The 12,351-nt window shown below is 40.0% G+C and overlaps 2 protein-coding genes across 8 annotated transcripts in view; one reads left to right on the top strand and one right to left on the bottom strand.

The window, feature by feature from the left end:
• The window catches only part of galr2b (galanin receptor 2b), a 216,191-nt gene that overhangs the window by 159,957 nt on the left and 43,883 nt on the right, over positions 1 to 12,351 (bottom strand). The gene's annotated exons all lie outside the window — the stretch shown is intronic.
• Positions 1 to 12,351, top strand: part of LOC111980587 (axin-1-like) — a 42,066-nt gene that overhangs the window by 5,071 nt on the left and 24,644 nt on the right. For 3 of the 7 annotated variants that reach the window (XM_070449154.1, XM_024011397.2, XM_024011400.2), the window contains exon 1: positions 10,572 to 10,756. The gene's annotated coding sequence lies outside the window, so the exon portion shown is untranslated. Of the gene's footprint in view, positions 1 to 2,893; positions 3,089 to 10,571; positions 10,757 to 12,351 lie in introns of those variants that run through there. The other 4 variants (XM_024011399.2, XM_070449153.1, XM_024011398.2 and 1 more) reach the window with 3 other exon arrangements.

Here is a 12,351-nt window from a genome sequence, read left to right on the forward strand (position 1 = left end):
CTCCGAAGCTTTTTGTGGTTGATTTAAATAGTGTATTTACGGTGTTTGGTGTTCTGTTGTCATAAACTCCGGCGGGAGAAAATGGATGTTCGTCCTATCCGTGAAAGATAGGGCTACTAGTTTATTAAATAAKATAGAGTATAAATAACATACAGTAGTAACCCTATAATAGTCCTAGTTATAACACATTTTTATGTATCCACATTTTCATATGACTTTTAAAAAAGATAATATCCTTCAATATGGGAATGTTGCATTAACATTTCGGTAGCCTATAGCCCAAATTGCATTGCATATCCGAACAATAGACATTGCCTACCAAATGTTATAATAAGATTAGCCTACCTTCGCAGTGATATGGCCTGTATGGTGGCTTTGCCATGTGAAGAATTTTACAGGTAAACAAACAAACAAACAGTCAAATATTAGTCTCCATATAGGCAGAGGGGTGGGTTGCCTCCCAAAATGTATCCACCTAGGGTCGGGATTACCAGACTATGCAAATATTAATACAATAACGGATTCAGCAACACGGACAACAATCAGAATTCCTGCGATTTGACATCAGCAGAGGGCAGTGGAAGATTCATTTTTCAACAAAATTATAAATGAGAAACAAGCAGACTTTTTGACAACTTGATGTTTCTAAATAGGCTTCCTACACATAACAACTTGATGTTTCTAAATAGGTTTCCTACACATAACAACTTGATGTTTCTAAATAGGCTTCCTACACATAACTACTTGATGTTTCTAAATAGGCTTCCTACACATAACAACTTGATGTTTCTAAATAGGTTTCCTACACATAACTACTTGATGTTTCTAAATAGGCTTCCTACACATCACTACTTGATGTTTCTAAATAGGCTTACTGACATCTTTCATTCAATGGGCATCGCACGTGTCTAAAGTTTTTTACAGGAGCTGGACATAAATATTATCCAAAAACTGCTCGCAAAAGTGATTTTTTAATATAACATTGGTGATATGCTATTCTATTGATTAGGATACCGGGTMCCTCCGCAGGCTAATTCCATGCCATAGACAACAGCCATACTGCRGAGACCAGCTTTTAGTCTGTCTTTAATACCCCCACAGKGCTGCCTGAAATTGGCACTTTAGCGTACGTTTTTACGGACACACCTCAAATATTTCCACCCCTCCCTCCTCAGRGCAAGCGAGCTGATATAAGACAGGTAAATTACCGACCCTGGRGCAATRGTTTGAAAAGATCAGAGTGCCTGCTTTGGAATTGCAAAAATATTGTGCATTTGAGAATTGTGCTGGGTTAACGGCAGCCCAAAATAGAGCCCTACACCTTTAAGAGGCTGTCATCGTGACATGTGCTGTGTCACGTACCATTCTGTTCTTTAGCTGGGTTTATGGTCAGGGATGCCCTTGAAAGCTAGTTAATACCACTTGAGACAGATAGACTGTGACATGGTGTCATGATTTTAAAGGTSAAGGAGAGACCGTTAAACTCCCTAAGTATATGGTAATGGTGGTACGTAAAAATCTCTTGCCACCCCAAACTTGATGTGCACCCCATCTTTATTTTTGTTACTGCACTGTGCTTTCCCTTGCATATCAACTGTATATTCCAACCAAACCTTGTAKGGCAGATGACAAGATTTGCCATACCTGCAAAGCAAATGTGATTTCGTATAACWCAARGGTTTGTTGGACCTTCACTGTACCTTTGCTGCTGAGAAATTGGCATTGGTCAGAAAAGTTAGACTGATGCCGGTTATACTTGTGATTACAAACTRAGTGGAGTTTTCCTTATTCAAACTTGTTCTGAGGGCAGRTCTGCCTTGAGGGCAGGACAGAAGACAGCCCTTACTGTCAATAACACACCCACCCCTCACTAGCTTGTCAGCTGCCTTGTAGAGGGGGCAGGTACTAGCAGCCTGCACCTGTCATGTCATTTGTCAATCAGTCCCAAGGCCAATCAACAGGTAGCTGATTGGCATCTACAGCTGCCAGTCGCAATCCCTACACATCATAGTAGAGGAAAACTGCCAAACACAGCTGTCAAATGATTCTAATAGTTCGCTCTATGGGGGGAACATGATGTCCATARGTTATGTGCAGACATCGATATAATGTCAAATGAACGTGGCCACAAGCCAAATAAAATTCATGCAAGGGTTAACGATTATTTGAAGGCAGCTTCAATGGCTTTATGTAATACTTTATGCAAGACTGACCATAATTGCAAAGGTAGTTCCTCAATCTGTGTAAATCGTATCCATTCGCTTGGCATTACGCCCAAACTTCTCCGTTTTTTCTCTTGCTGGTGAGCTGGTGTTGAGCTGAATTGGTATTCCCTMGAATCCCGGAGGCCTGGGGTTTGTTCGCCGTGGGGGGCCCAGCGATCAAATCCAGGGCCCAGGAAGGCCAGGGAGAGGGCTGTATGTTGTGCAGCTGCTGATGGCATCTGATGGGAGATCTGCTCTGCCGTTTCCATTCAATTGGGGAACACTGCTACACTGTGTTATTATTCACCAGGTTATGGTAATGTTGAAATAGCCCCTTATCTGGATGACAGTGCTACATAGCTGAGAAATATTGAAATAAACACAGTCTTGAGTTAAAAAGGGGTAAGGGGCTTCTGCACAGCAGTACGTCTCCTTCAAGGTGCTGTTTCTGGCAGGTTTTAGATATTATTTTGAGATGCTGGTTTATTCTATAAATAATGGCATAAATTAATTTGATGTTTATGCATTTCTTCAATTTCTATTTGAGTGAGGTGTCAAAACGTTGAAAAATAAAAGCACAKGTAAAATTTTCATTGGCATTTCACATCCTCAGAGCATTGTTGTCAAATTGAAAATATTTTATATTTGGTGATAATGCAACCAAATGTTTTCTTGTTCCTCTGTTTCAGAACCGAATGGATAAAAAATACATCCTGGTATGGCAAGATTCTCCATGGACAGGCACCTTCATTTTGCTAGTATTGAGAGAGATGTCTTTACTGGCACCTGATTTATCCAATGAGATTGCAATGGGAGCCTCAGCAAATGGGTGTCAAATTGGAGGAGAGGAATCCATCAAACAATGGAGTAACGTTTTACTAAAGGTAAGGCATGTTGCTTTACATAATTAAGAAATATGTTCTTATTTTATTTCAGAACTTGTGGCATTTTTCAATATCGAGCCTATTCATTATGTTATGTCTTCAGTCACATGGGCCTGCAGCCTAAGACTTGASCTCTTATTTATAATGAGACACAGATGTCAGGCAGATACAGTATGTCTGTGAGCAGTGCTGCATGTCCTCCTCTCTTCATCATCATCATATAGAATAGCCCATGGTTAGGTGTGGTCTTTCAAATGGTTTTCTTCACCCAGAGATTAGAGCATCCTTTTACTAGCACACCACTCTGCTGCTGTTTCTGTATCTCTTCTGAACATATTTCTTGGAAATGTTATACACACCGCACACTGCTTGCTGTGCAGTCATATGTAGACACTCCAGATAATAAATGCTTATACCACGGCAATGTTTGATTACTCGTTTCTGATTGGCTTGAAGGGCATTCTAGAGTGTGCATTATTTCCCTTTGGCGCACGGTAGAATTTTGAAAACAAAAGTGAATTGAAAACATTAATGGCATTGTTGAATTTGATTTTCATAATAGAAAGCTAGGATTGATGGTTTGGTTAGCTAAACTAGGAATAGTGTTTGGTTACCATCTAGTAAACTTGCTAGCTACTTCAGTGGATGTTAAACACATTTCTAGCAGCAAAATAACACGTCTCGCGGCAAATGTGTTAAATTATAGCCATGGTATAAAAGGGACAATCAACTCATTGCCCGATGCGTTCTCTGGAAAATAATGCAACTCCGTGGAAGGTCAGTTCCACTCCGCCAGTGTGTCGTTCATTAGTTTCCATAGAATGCATAGCCTCTTATCCCTTACATAATGAATACATGTACATGTGTCATAGAGGAGGTGTGATTAGTGCAGGGGCACTGCACTCCAAGTCACTCTATGTTGACAGACAATTCCTCTAGTCAGCCATGCTGTGTCATTTGAGACCTCTGGCATGCTGTGTGCCCTTATGGCTACAACGGTTGAATAATAGTGCACTTGAATGCAACTGCAAGGGCTTCGTCAGGAAATTTTCACAGAGGCAATTCTCTATAGGAGGAGAGAGAAAGTTCAGACTTAAAGAAATGTATGTCACTGTAGTTTACAACTTGTCCTCATTGTTTATGGCTGATTCCAGCATMATGGAAATTACATTTGCATGAAAAATCAACAACTTTAATGTCTCACAGAAGGGACAAACAAAATATAAATGAAATGTTTCATGCGTGTGTCTACAGTACCCCTTAGGGTGAGCGTACATCCCCTAAAAGTGGACTTCTAAATATTGGCATGTTGGAGAAATAAAGATAAGAAGTGTTATGGATGTTAAATTAAATGGACACACTTTTTGGGGAGACTGATGCTGCACATCCCGAGTGGCACAGTGGTTTAAGGCACTGCATCGCAGTGCTAGCTGTGCCACTACAGATCCTGGCTCGATCCCAGGCTGTGTCGCAGCCGGCTGCGACTAGGAGACCCATGAGGTGGCGCACAATTGGCCCAGCATTGTCCGGGTTAGGCCGGCCGGGTTGTCCTTGTCCCATCGCACTCTAGTGACTCCTGTGGCGGGCCGGGCCCAATGCACGCTGACACTGTCGCCAGCTGTACGGTGTGGCTGGCTTCCGGGTTAAGCGAGCATTGTGTCAAGAAGCAGTGCGGCTTGGCGGGGTTGTGTTTCGGAGGACGCCCGGCTCTCGACCTTCGCCTCTCCCGAGTCCGTATGGGAGTTGCAGCGATGGGACAAGACTGTAACTACCAACTGGATATCACAAAAAAGGGGTAAAAAATATAACAAAAATAATAATAAAAAAACAAACATATCTACAGGCTCCCTGAATAGAATACAAGGCCAGGCACCACCTTTTWAAAAAACCTTTAAACATATACAGCTTCCTCCAGTGTTAGTTATGAAGATGAGATGTTAATGAAGCAATACAGACCCGTTGAATGTAGACAGAAATATAAGATGTTTTTGTATAAAAAAAAACTGAAATATTGTAACAAAATATGCACATGAAACAATATTCATGTGCTTATATTGCCGATCCACTTTTTTCCATTTGAAAAAGACAAACAAATTGTTGATACACTCTTCTCACCTTTCTATCTAAAAAAAAACAGCACTGCATTGTATGAGAAATCAGAATATATTTTCCAAGAGAATCTTATCTAGAACACATCATTTTCAAGATATCAACAATTACTTCAGGGCAAGTCTGAAGAATACTTCTCAGAACAAGCACACAAAATGTGGTGAATTCACAAGCTTCTGAAGCTAAGATATGATACATCAATATCCATCACATCCACAACCGTTATGGATGTTAAGGATATCATTGCGCTGAAAAAAGATACTCATAATGAAATGTAAGAAACCAATTATAGACCATATGAAACCTTGTTGAAAGTTGGCTTTACAGAGAAAGTTTCAAGATGATCCAATGTATGGTGCATATTTTACAACAAAAAATCCTGGATGGATGTTACATTGCCTGTCCCAGTCACCCCACTATCTTTATAAGATAGTAGAACATAAAATAAAACTTTGGTCTGTATTGCTTCATTAACATCTTCATAACTAACACTGGAGGACAGCTGTGAGGTGGAAAAATAAGCTCGGTGAGCCCTTTCTGAAAAGCCTTTTTTGAGACTTGGCAGCCTACTCTTTAATGATCCAAATTCAGGAATTTCCTACATAAACTGGTCAAATGAAGCTTATTACTCCAACGTATAGAATATTATCAACGTGGTTTCATTTGGAAACGACTAATTATTTGTACATGCTCAGGTTGACCTTCCCACAGATCACCCGTATCTTATTTGTATTGCACAGTGGTGTATTTTGAAGCACACCATTGTGGCATAAAAATCTGCACTTCAAAAGAATATAACAAGAATTGAACCTTCATACAATTATTTCTCAGAGAGTCTTTCGTATTTGTCCACTTACTTTAAAAAAAATAAAAAATGAATTGCCTGATAAGAAGAGTCAAAGAAAAAAGGATGAGGTCACTGAAATTCTCAGAAGAAGATGGCTCCAGCCAATCATATTAGTAGATCAGTTACAGTACATGAACACACACTTACTGTTGTTAAATTTTTTGCCCATTGGAGGTGAAAGAGTTTATGAACAAGAAAGATAACTTGAGAAATCACAGCAAATAGCTTGAGCAAGGTCAAAGTACATTTGTATTTTGCAAGTGCACACAAAAATTCAGCCCGATGAGAAGTTATTTTGAAACCTTTTTTTCTTCCAAAATATTATTTTTTGGTTGACAAAATCATTAATTGAATAAAAAATTGACAGTTGAAGTCGGAAGTTTACATAACTTAGGTGGAGTCATTAAAACTCGTTTTCAACCACTCCACAAATTTCTTGTAACAAACTATAGTTTGGCAAGTCGGTTAGGACATCTACTTGTGTGATGACACAAGTAATTTTTCAACAATTTGTTTACAGACAGATTATTCACTTTATACTGTCAGCCCTGCCTTAGTTATCTTTGTTTTCTTTATTATTTTTAGTTAGGCCAGTGTGTGACATGGGGGATGTATGTGTTTTGTATTGTCTAGGGGTTTTTGTATGTTTTTGGGGCAGTGTTTAGTCTAGGTTATGTATGTCTATGGTTGCCTAGATTGGTTCTCAATTAGAGACAGCTGTCTATCGTTGTCTCTGATTGGGAGCCATATTTAGGCAGCCATAGTCATTAGGTAGTTTGTGGGTGATTGTCTATGTCTATGTCTTTACGTAAGTTGCCTGTGTGCTGCACTTGTCGTATTATAGCTTCACGGTCATTTGTTTTAGTGTTCTTCGTCTTTCTTAAATACATAATGTATTTATATCACGCTGCGCCTTGGTCCTCTCTTTCACCCGAAGACGATCATGACAATAATTCACTGTATCACAATTCCAGTGGGTCAGAAGTTTACATACCCTAAGTTGACTGTGCCTTTAAACAGCTTGGAAAATTCCGAAGATAAAATAAAGTGGTGATCCTAACTGACCTAAGACAGGGAATATTTACTAGAGTTAAATGTCAGAAACTGTGAAAAACTGAGTTTAAATGTATTTGGCTAAGGTGTATGTAAACTTCCGACTTCAACTGTACACCTTAGCCAAACACATTTAAACACAGTTTTTCACAATTCCTGACATTTAATCCTGGTAACAATTCCCTGTCTTAGGTCAGTTAGGATCACCACTTTATTTGAAGAATGTGAAATGTCAGAATAATAGTGGAGTGATTTATTTCAGCTTTTATTTCACTCATCACATTCCCAGTGGGTCAGAAGTTTACATACACAATTAGTATTTGGTAGCATTGCCTTTAAATTGTTTAACTTGGGTCAAACTTTTCGGGTAGCCTTCCACAAGCGTCGCACAATAAGTTTGGTGCATTTTGGCCCATTCCTCCTGACAGAGCTTGTGTAACAGAGTCAGGTTTGTAGGCCTCCTTGCTCGCACACACTTTTTCAGTTCTGCCCATACATTTTCTATAAGATTGAGGTCAGGACTTTGTGATGGCCACTCCAATACCTTGACTMTGTTGTCCTTAAGCCATTTTGCCACAACTTTGGAAGTATGCTTGGGGTCATTGTCCATTTGGAAGACCCATTTGTGACCAAGCTTTAACTTCCTGACTGATGTCTTGAGATGTTGCTTCAATATATCCACATACTTTTCCTACCTCATGATGCCATCTATTTTGTGAAGTGCACCAGCCCCCCCTGCAGCAAAGCACCCCCACAACATGATGCTTCCACCCCCGTGCTTCACAGTTTGGATGGTGTTCTTTGGCTTGCAAGCCTACCCCTTTTTCCTCCAAACATAAGGATGGTCATTATGGCCAAACAGTTGCTATTTTTGTTTCATCGGACCAGGGGACATTTCTCAAAAAGTATGATCTTTGTCCTCATGTGCAGTTGCAAACCGTAGGCTGGCTTTTTTATATGCGGTTTTGGAGCAGTGGCTTCTTCCTTCTGAGGCGGCTTTCAGGTTATGTCGCTATAGGACTCGTTTATTGTGGATAAGATACTTTTGTACCGGTTTCCTCAGAATCTTCTTACAAGGTCCTTTGCTGTTGTTCTGGTATTGATTTGCACTTTTCACACCAAAGTACGTTTATCTCTAGGAGACAGAACGCGTCTCCATCCTGAGCGGTAATGACGGCTTCGTGGTCCCATGGTGTTTTATACTTGCGTACTATTGTTTGTACAGATGAACGTGGTACCTTTCAGGCATTTGTAAATTGCTCCCAGGATGAACCAGACTTGTGGAGGTCTACAATTTTTTTTCTGAGGTCTTGGCTGATTTCTTTTTGAATTTTCACATGATGCCAAGCAAAGACGGCACTGGGTTTGAAGGTAGGCTTGAAATACATCCACAGGTACACTCCAATTGACTCAAATTTGTCAATTAGCCTATCAGAAGCTTCTAAAGCCATGACATATTTTCTGGAATTTTCCAAGTTGTTTAAAGGCACAGTCAACTTAGTGTATGTAAACTTTGACCCACTGGAATTGTGATACAGTGAGTTATAAGTGAAATAATCTGTCTGTAAACAATTGTTGGAAGAATTACTTGTGTCCTGCACAAAGTTGATGTCCTAACCGACTTTCTAAAACTATAGTTTGTTAACAAAGAAATTGTGGAATGGTTGAAAAACGAGTTTTAATGACTCCAACCTAAGTGTATGTAAACTTCTGACTTCAACTGTCCATTTCCCTCCACGTGGGCAGCCCACTACCAATTAGAGTTCTAGCCAATGAGCTCTAGCCCTCGCATTTGAGTGACAGCTAGGAAAAGGCTGCCCAGCATTATCCAACGAGATTGCAATGCAGGCCCAAAGGCTCAGTGGAACACTGAGAGAGGCAATTACTTTGTGCACATATGTTGCGTAGTACGCAATTTTCGGGGACCACTTTTGGCTCGTGAGTGATACTTTCAGAACTATGGCTCAAAAGTACATACCAAAGTACACGATAAATCTCTATAATAAAATGTTTCTTGAAGCACATACAGTCATATCTAACCTCAACCAGGTTACAACAACACTGGGTGTAACTAAGTATACCTCAAGATGTTGTTTACTCTGATCCTTTTACACAACACCAGGACCTCCAATTCTTGAAGGGCTGCACATATGCCAGATTTGTGTTGGCTCATTCAGTTGCAGTGCAGGTGTAAAATCCCCCCTAAAATATAATGTAGTTGACAAATATGTACAGTCAGTCTCTGTACTTTTTGAATGATCTAATCTAATCAAACCATCAAGACCAGTAATGGCTTTCTGCATTCCAATGGCCTTTGATCTCAGTACAGTAAAGCCTTGAGATTACAGACCTGATTGTTTGCAGGAATGTGCAGCTAGTTTGCAGGTCTAGATCAACACACAARGTGTGATACACAGTCAAAACACACATTGCCCTTGCAAATATACATTCCAGTAAAAATAAATGTTAATTCTTACTCCCTTGTGTATTTCTTAAAGGGGGCAAAAGATTCGAATAGCAAGTTGAAAGGCACCTGCATGAACTTTTGTCGAAGCATTTCTCTCCTTTGGTCAGGTGGAGGAATACAATCACAGGCATACCTTTGATCTTTATCTCTTTACAAGCTGTGAGAAGGGAGCTAGAAGAGTTAAAGAGTACCATCATACCACCCTGCATTTCTCTTTGGTAAACTCCGACAGAGCTGATAGAATTAAATGATAAGATACAATAATTCATTGGCTGTTGTAATGTAGTGGACATATGGTGATAATAGACCTCTCTCTGGCTCTCTTCTTGTGTGACATTCAAGGTAGATAAGCTGCACTCCACATTCATATTCCCTGTGTGTTGATATTGATGTTTCACGGACATTTTCAAAGTGAACTAACTACAGTACAGTGGCAGCAGGCAAACACAATWACTCCATTCTTCATTATTCTGGTGCCAGCCTTATACATAAAAGAACAGGGGGAAAGGACAACCACATTAAATTATTACTTGCCTTTTTGAATCTATATTCTCAAAACAGTTCCTTGGCAACAGTTCTTGTGAAAATATTGTAAATAGCATTCSTAAAGAGACAGGTGGTCTACTGTCTCTTATTGCCACATCATCTGCTTTTACATGCGGCATTGTTCCTCTCCTTACAAATGTTYTGTTTATCTCTGTAAGAATATCGCTTATAATTTTTTTCCCTGATATGAGCGTTTTCATTTGACCCTTTCTGCCAAAGGATTTCCAAATAACGGTATAGATGTAACGTTATCATTCTAGGCTTTTGATTTGTTTAGATGGTTTGATCAGGTTGTCTTTATTATCATCAATACATGTGATAAATTATATTGTCGTCTGGGTAGAGAAAGCCTAGCTACACTATAGAATATTTGAAGAGAATGCACATCATCCCTCTCCCTCCAGTTCAGCCCCCCCCCCCCATTTCTTCTACACGCGGCAGTATGTATTTTGAACGCTCGTGGCGCTGTACATCTTCTGAACCACCACACAGACAGGAGTGAGAGACAGCCATGGAGAGGTGGAGAACGGACTGTTTTCTTTGTTATTTTTAAACTCTTCCCATTCGCATCTATGACACGATTCACAGCGAGCTGTACAAGCAAAGATTCCCGATGCACTCGAAAACGGCAAGTAGGTTTTCACAGGTGAAGTACAGAGTACTTTTTTTTCAGCTCATGGTTTGGGATTGCGGTAGCCAGAGATGATATGTGCCATCGCTTTGCTCTGTGTGTGTGTGTGTGTGTGCGCGCGCTAGTCAATTCCGAGATCGAGTGTTCTATCTCTGCTGCGTCTTTTATCGATTCTGAAAAATGGTGGGGTGTTGGTCGTGAACAACTCTAAACATTCATTACCTAAGATACTTCCATTTTAGTAGGCAAATAGTGTTGCAAAGTTGTGTACTAGTCGGTCGGCTGCGGAAGGGCCTGGCTGTGTGTACGGAGTTTGTTTCTGCCTCCCCTCCCCCATCCGTTTCTGCTGCTGTGCTGCTCATACTCAGAGGCCAAGACATGAATGCAATGAATGTGGGGKTCACTTCAAAGCATTAGGGATGGTAGGGAATGGGTGTAGTAATACAGTTATAGTAGCGACAGATTACGCTCTTTGGAAATGTACGTGCATATTACGAAACTGAAGACCGCAACACAGTATTTGTGAATGTGCGCATGATAATACTTGCACGATCTACGTGTTCACAGTTGGAATCATATCACAGCCTGTTCTTGATAATGTGATCTTGCTATTTTGGTAAATGTGCTACTACGTAGGCTACATTGTGGTTTAATAGAATTCCAGCATCAATATTGTTACTTTTTTTTGTTCCAGTATAACGTCAGCTTCCTACATGTTTGTTACGTTGTTGCTGGAATGCTATGTTGCTAAYTTAATTGATTCCAACAGTGTTGTTTTGGTATTGTACACAGTGAAAGTTGAGAATGAAAAACGAATCCCACAATGAATTCACACCTAAGCTTTTCCCCCTGAATTTTAAATTGAGCCGTTTAATTAAAGCAGTAAAGAGGGGAACTTAGATTTAGGGTTTGATATTGACATGACCAATTGCATATAATGTTGATGATTGTACAAATCATTCTGAGCAGTTGGCTGAACTAATGCCTAGTGGTCAAKGCAGGTGTCATTAGTTAKCGTCCACACCTACTGTGTCAATAAAGATCAAATTCTTATTTACAARGAGACCTCTCAGGTAGCAGGCGCAACACAGTAACACACAAATAGGTTAAACAATATCATAGATACAACAGTCAAAAGTACACACAATGCCCAGTCAGCAAAAGATTGAGTAATGTGCAGCATTTAATTAAGAGGCAGTGGGAAAACACATGCAGTTATCAGTTAAAATCTCAGACAGTTTGTTTTTAAAAMTACCAGTTGGCTCACAATAGCATAGTTTTAGTGTTTTTTTTAAAAGCATGGTCCAGTCTCTAGCAGCAGGTAATTGAAAAYCATTTTCAACCAAGATACTGAGTGTCTTGGGGATTGCCAGGTTTATGAAATTGCTGGATCTCGGGTTGTTGTTGGTGGTGTGGAGTCTTAGTGGCGAGCTGAGCTAAAGGGAGGTCTTGCCGGGGAGGGATTTGTATATGAATGTGAGCCAGTGGGTTTTATGTCATACGTGTAGGGATGGCCAGTTAATGAATGACTATAAGTCACAGTGATGGGTTTGGAATGGGGCACTAGTGACAACTTATGGCAGTGTGGTAAAGTACATCCAGTTTATTGA

The sequence above is a fragment of the Salvelinus sp. IW2-2015 genome, linkage group LG20 (genome assembly GCF_002910315.2).
Source record: "Salvelinus sp. IW2-2015 linkage group LG20, ASM291031v2, whole genome shotgun sequence".
Classification (NCBI taxonomy): Eukaryota; Metazoa; Chordata; class Actinopteri; order Salmoniformes; family Salmonidae; genus Salvelinus; species Salvelinus sp. IW2-2015.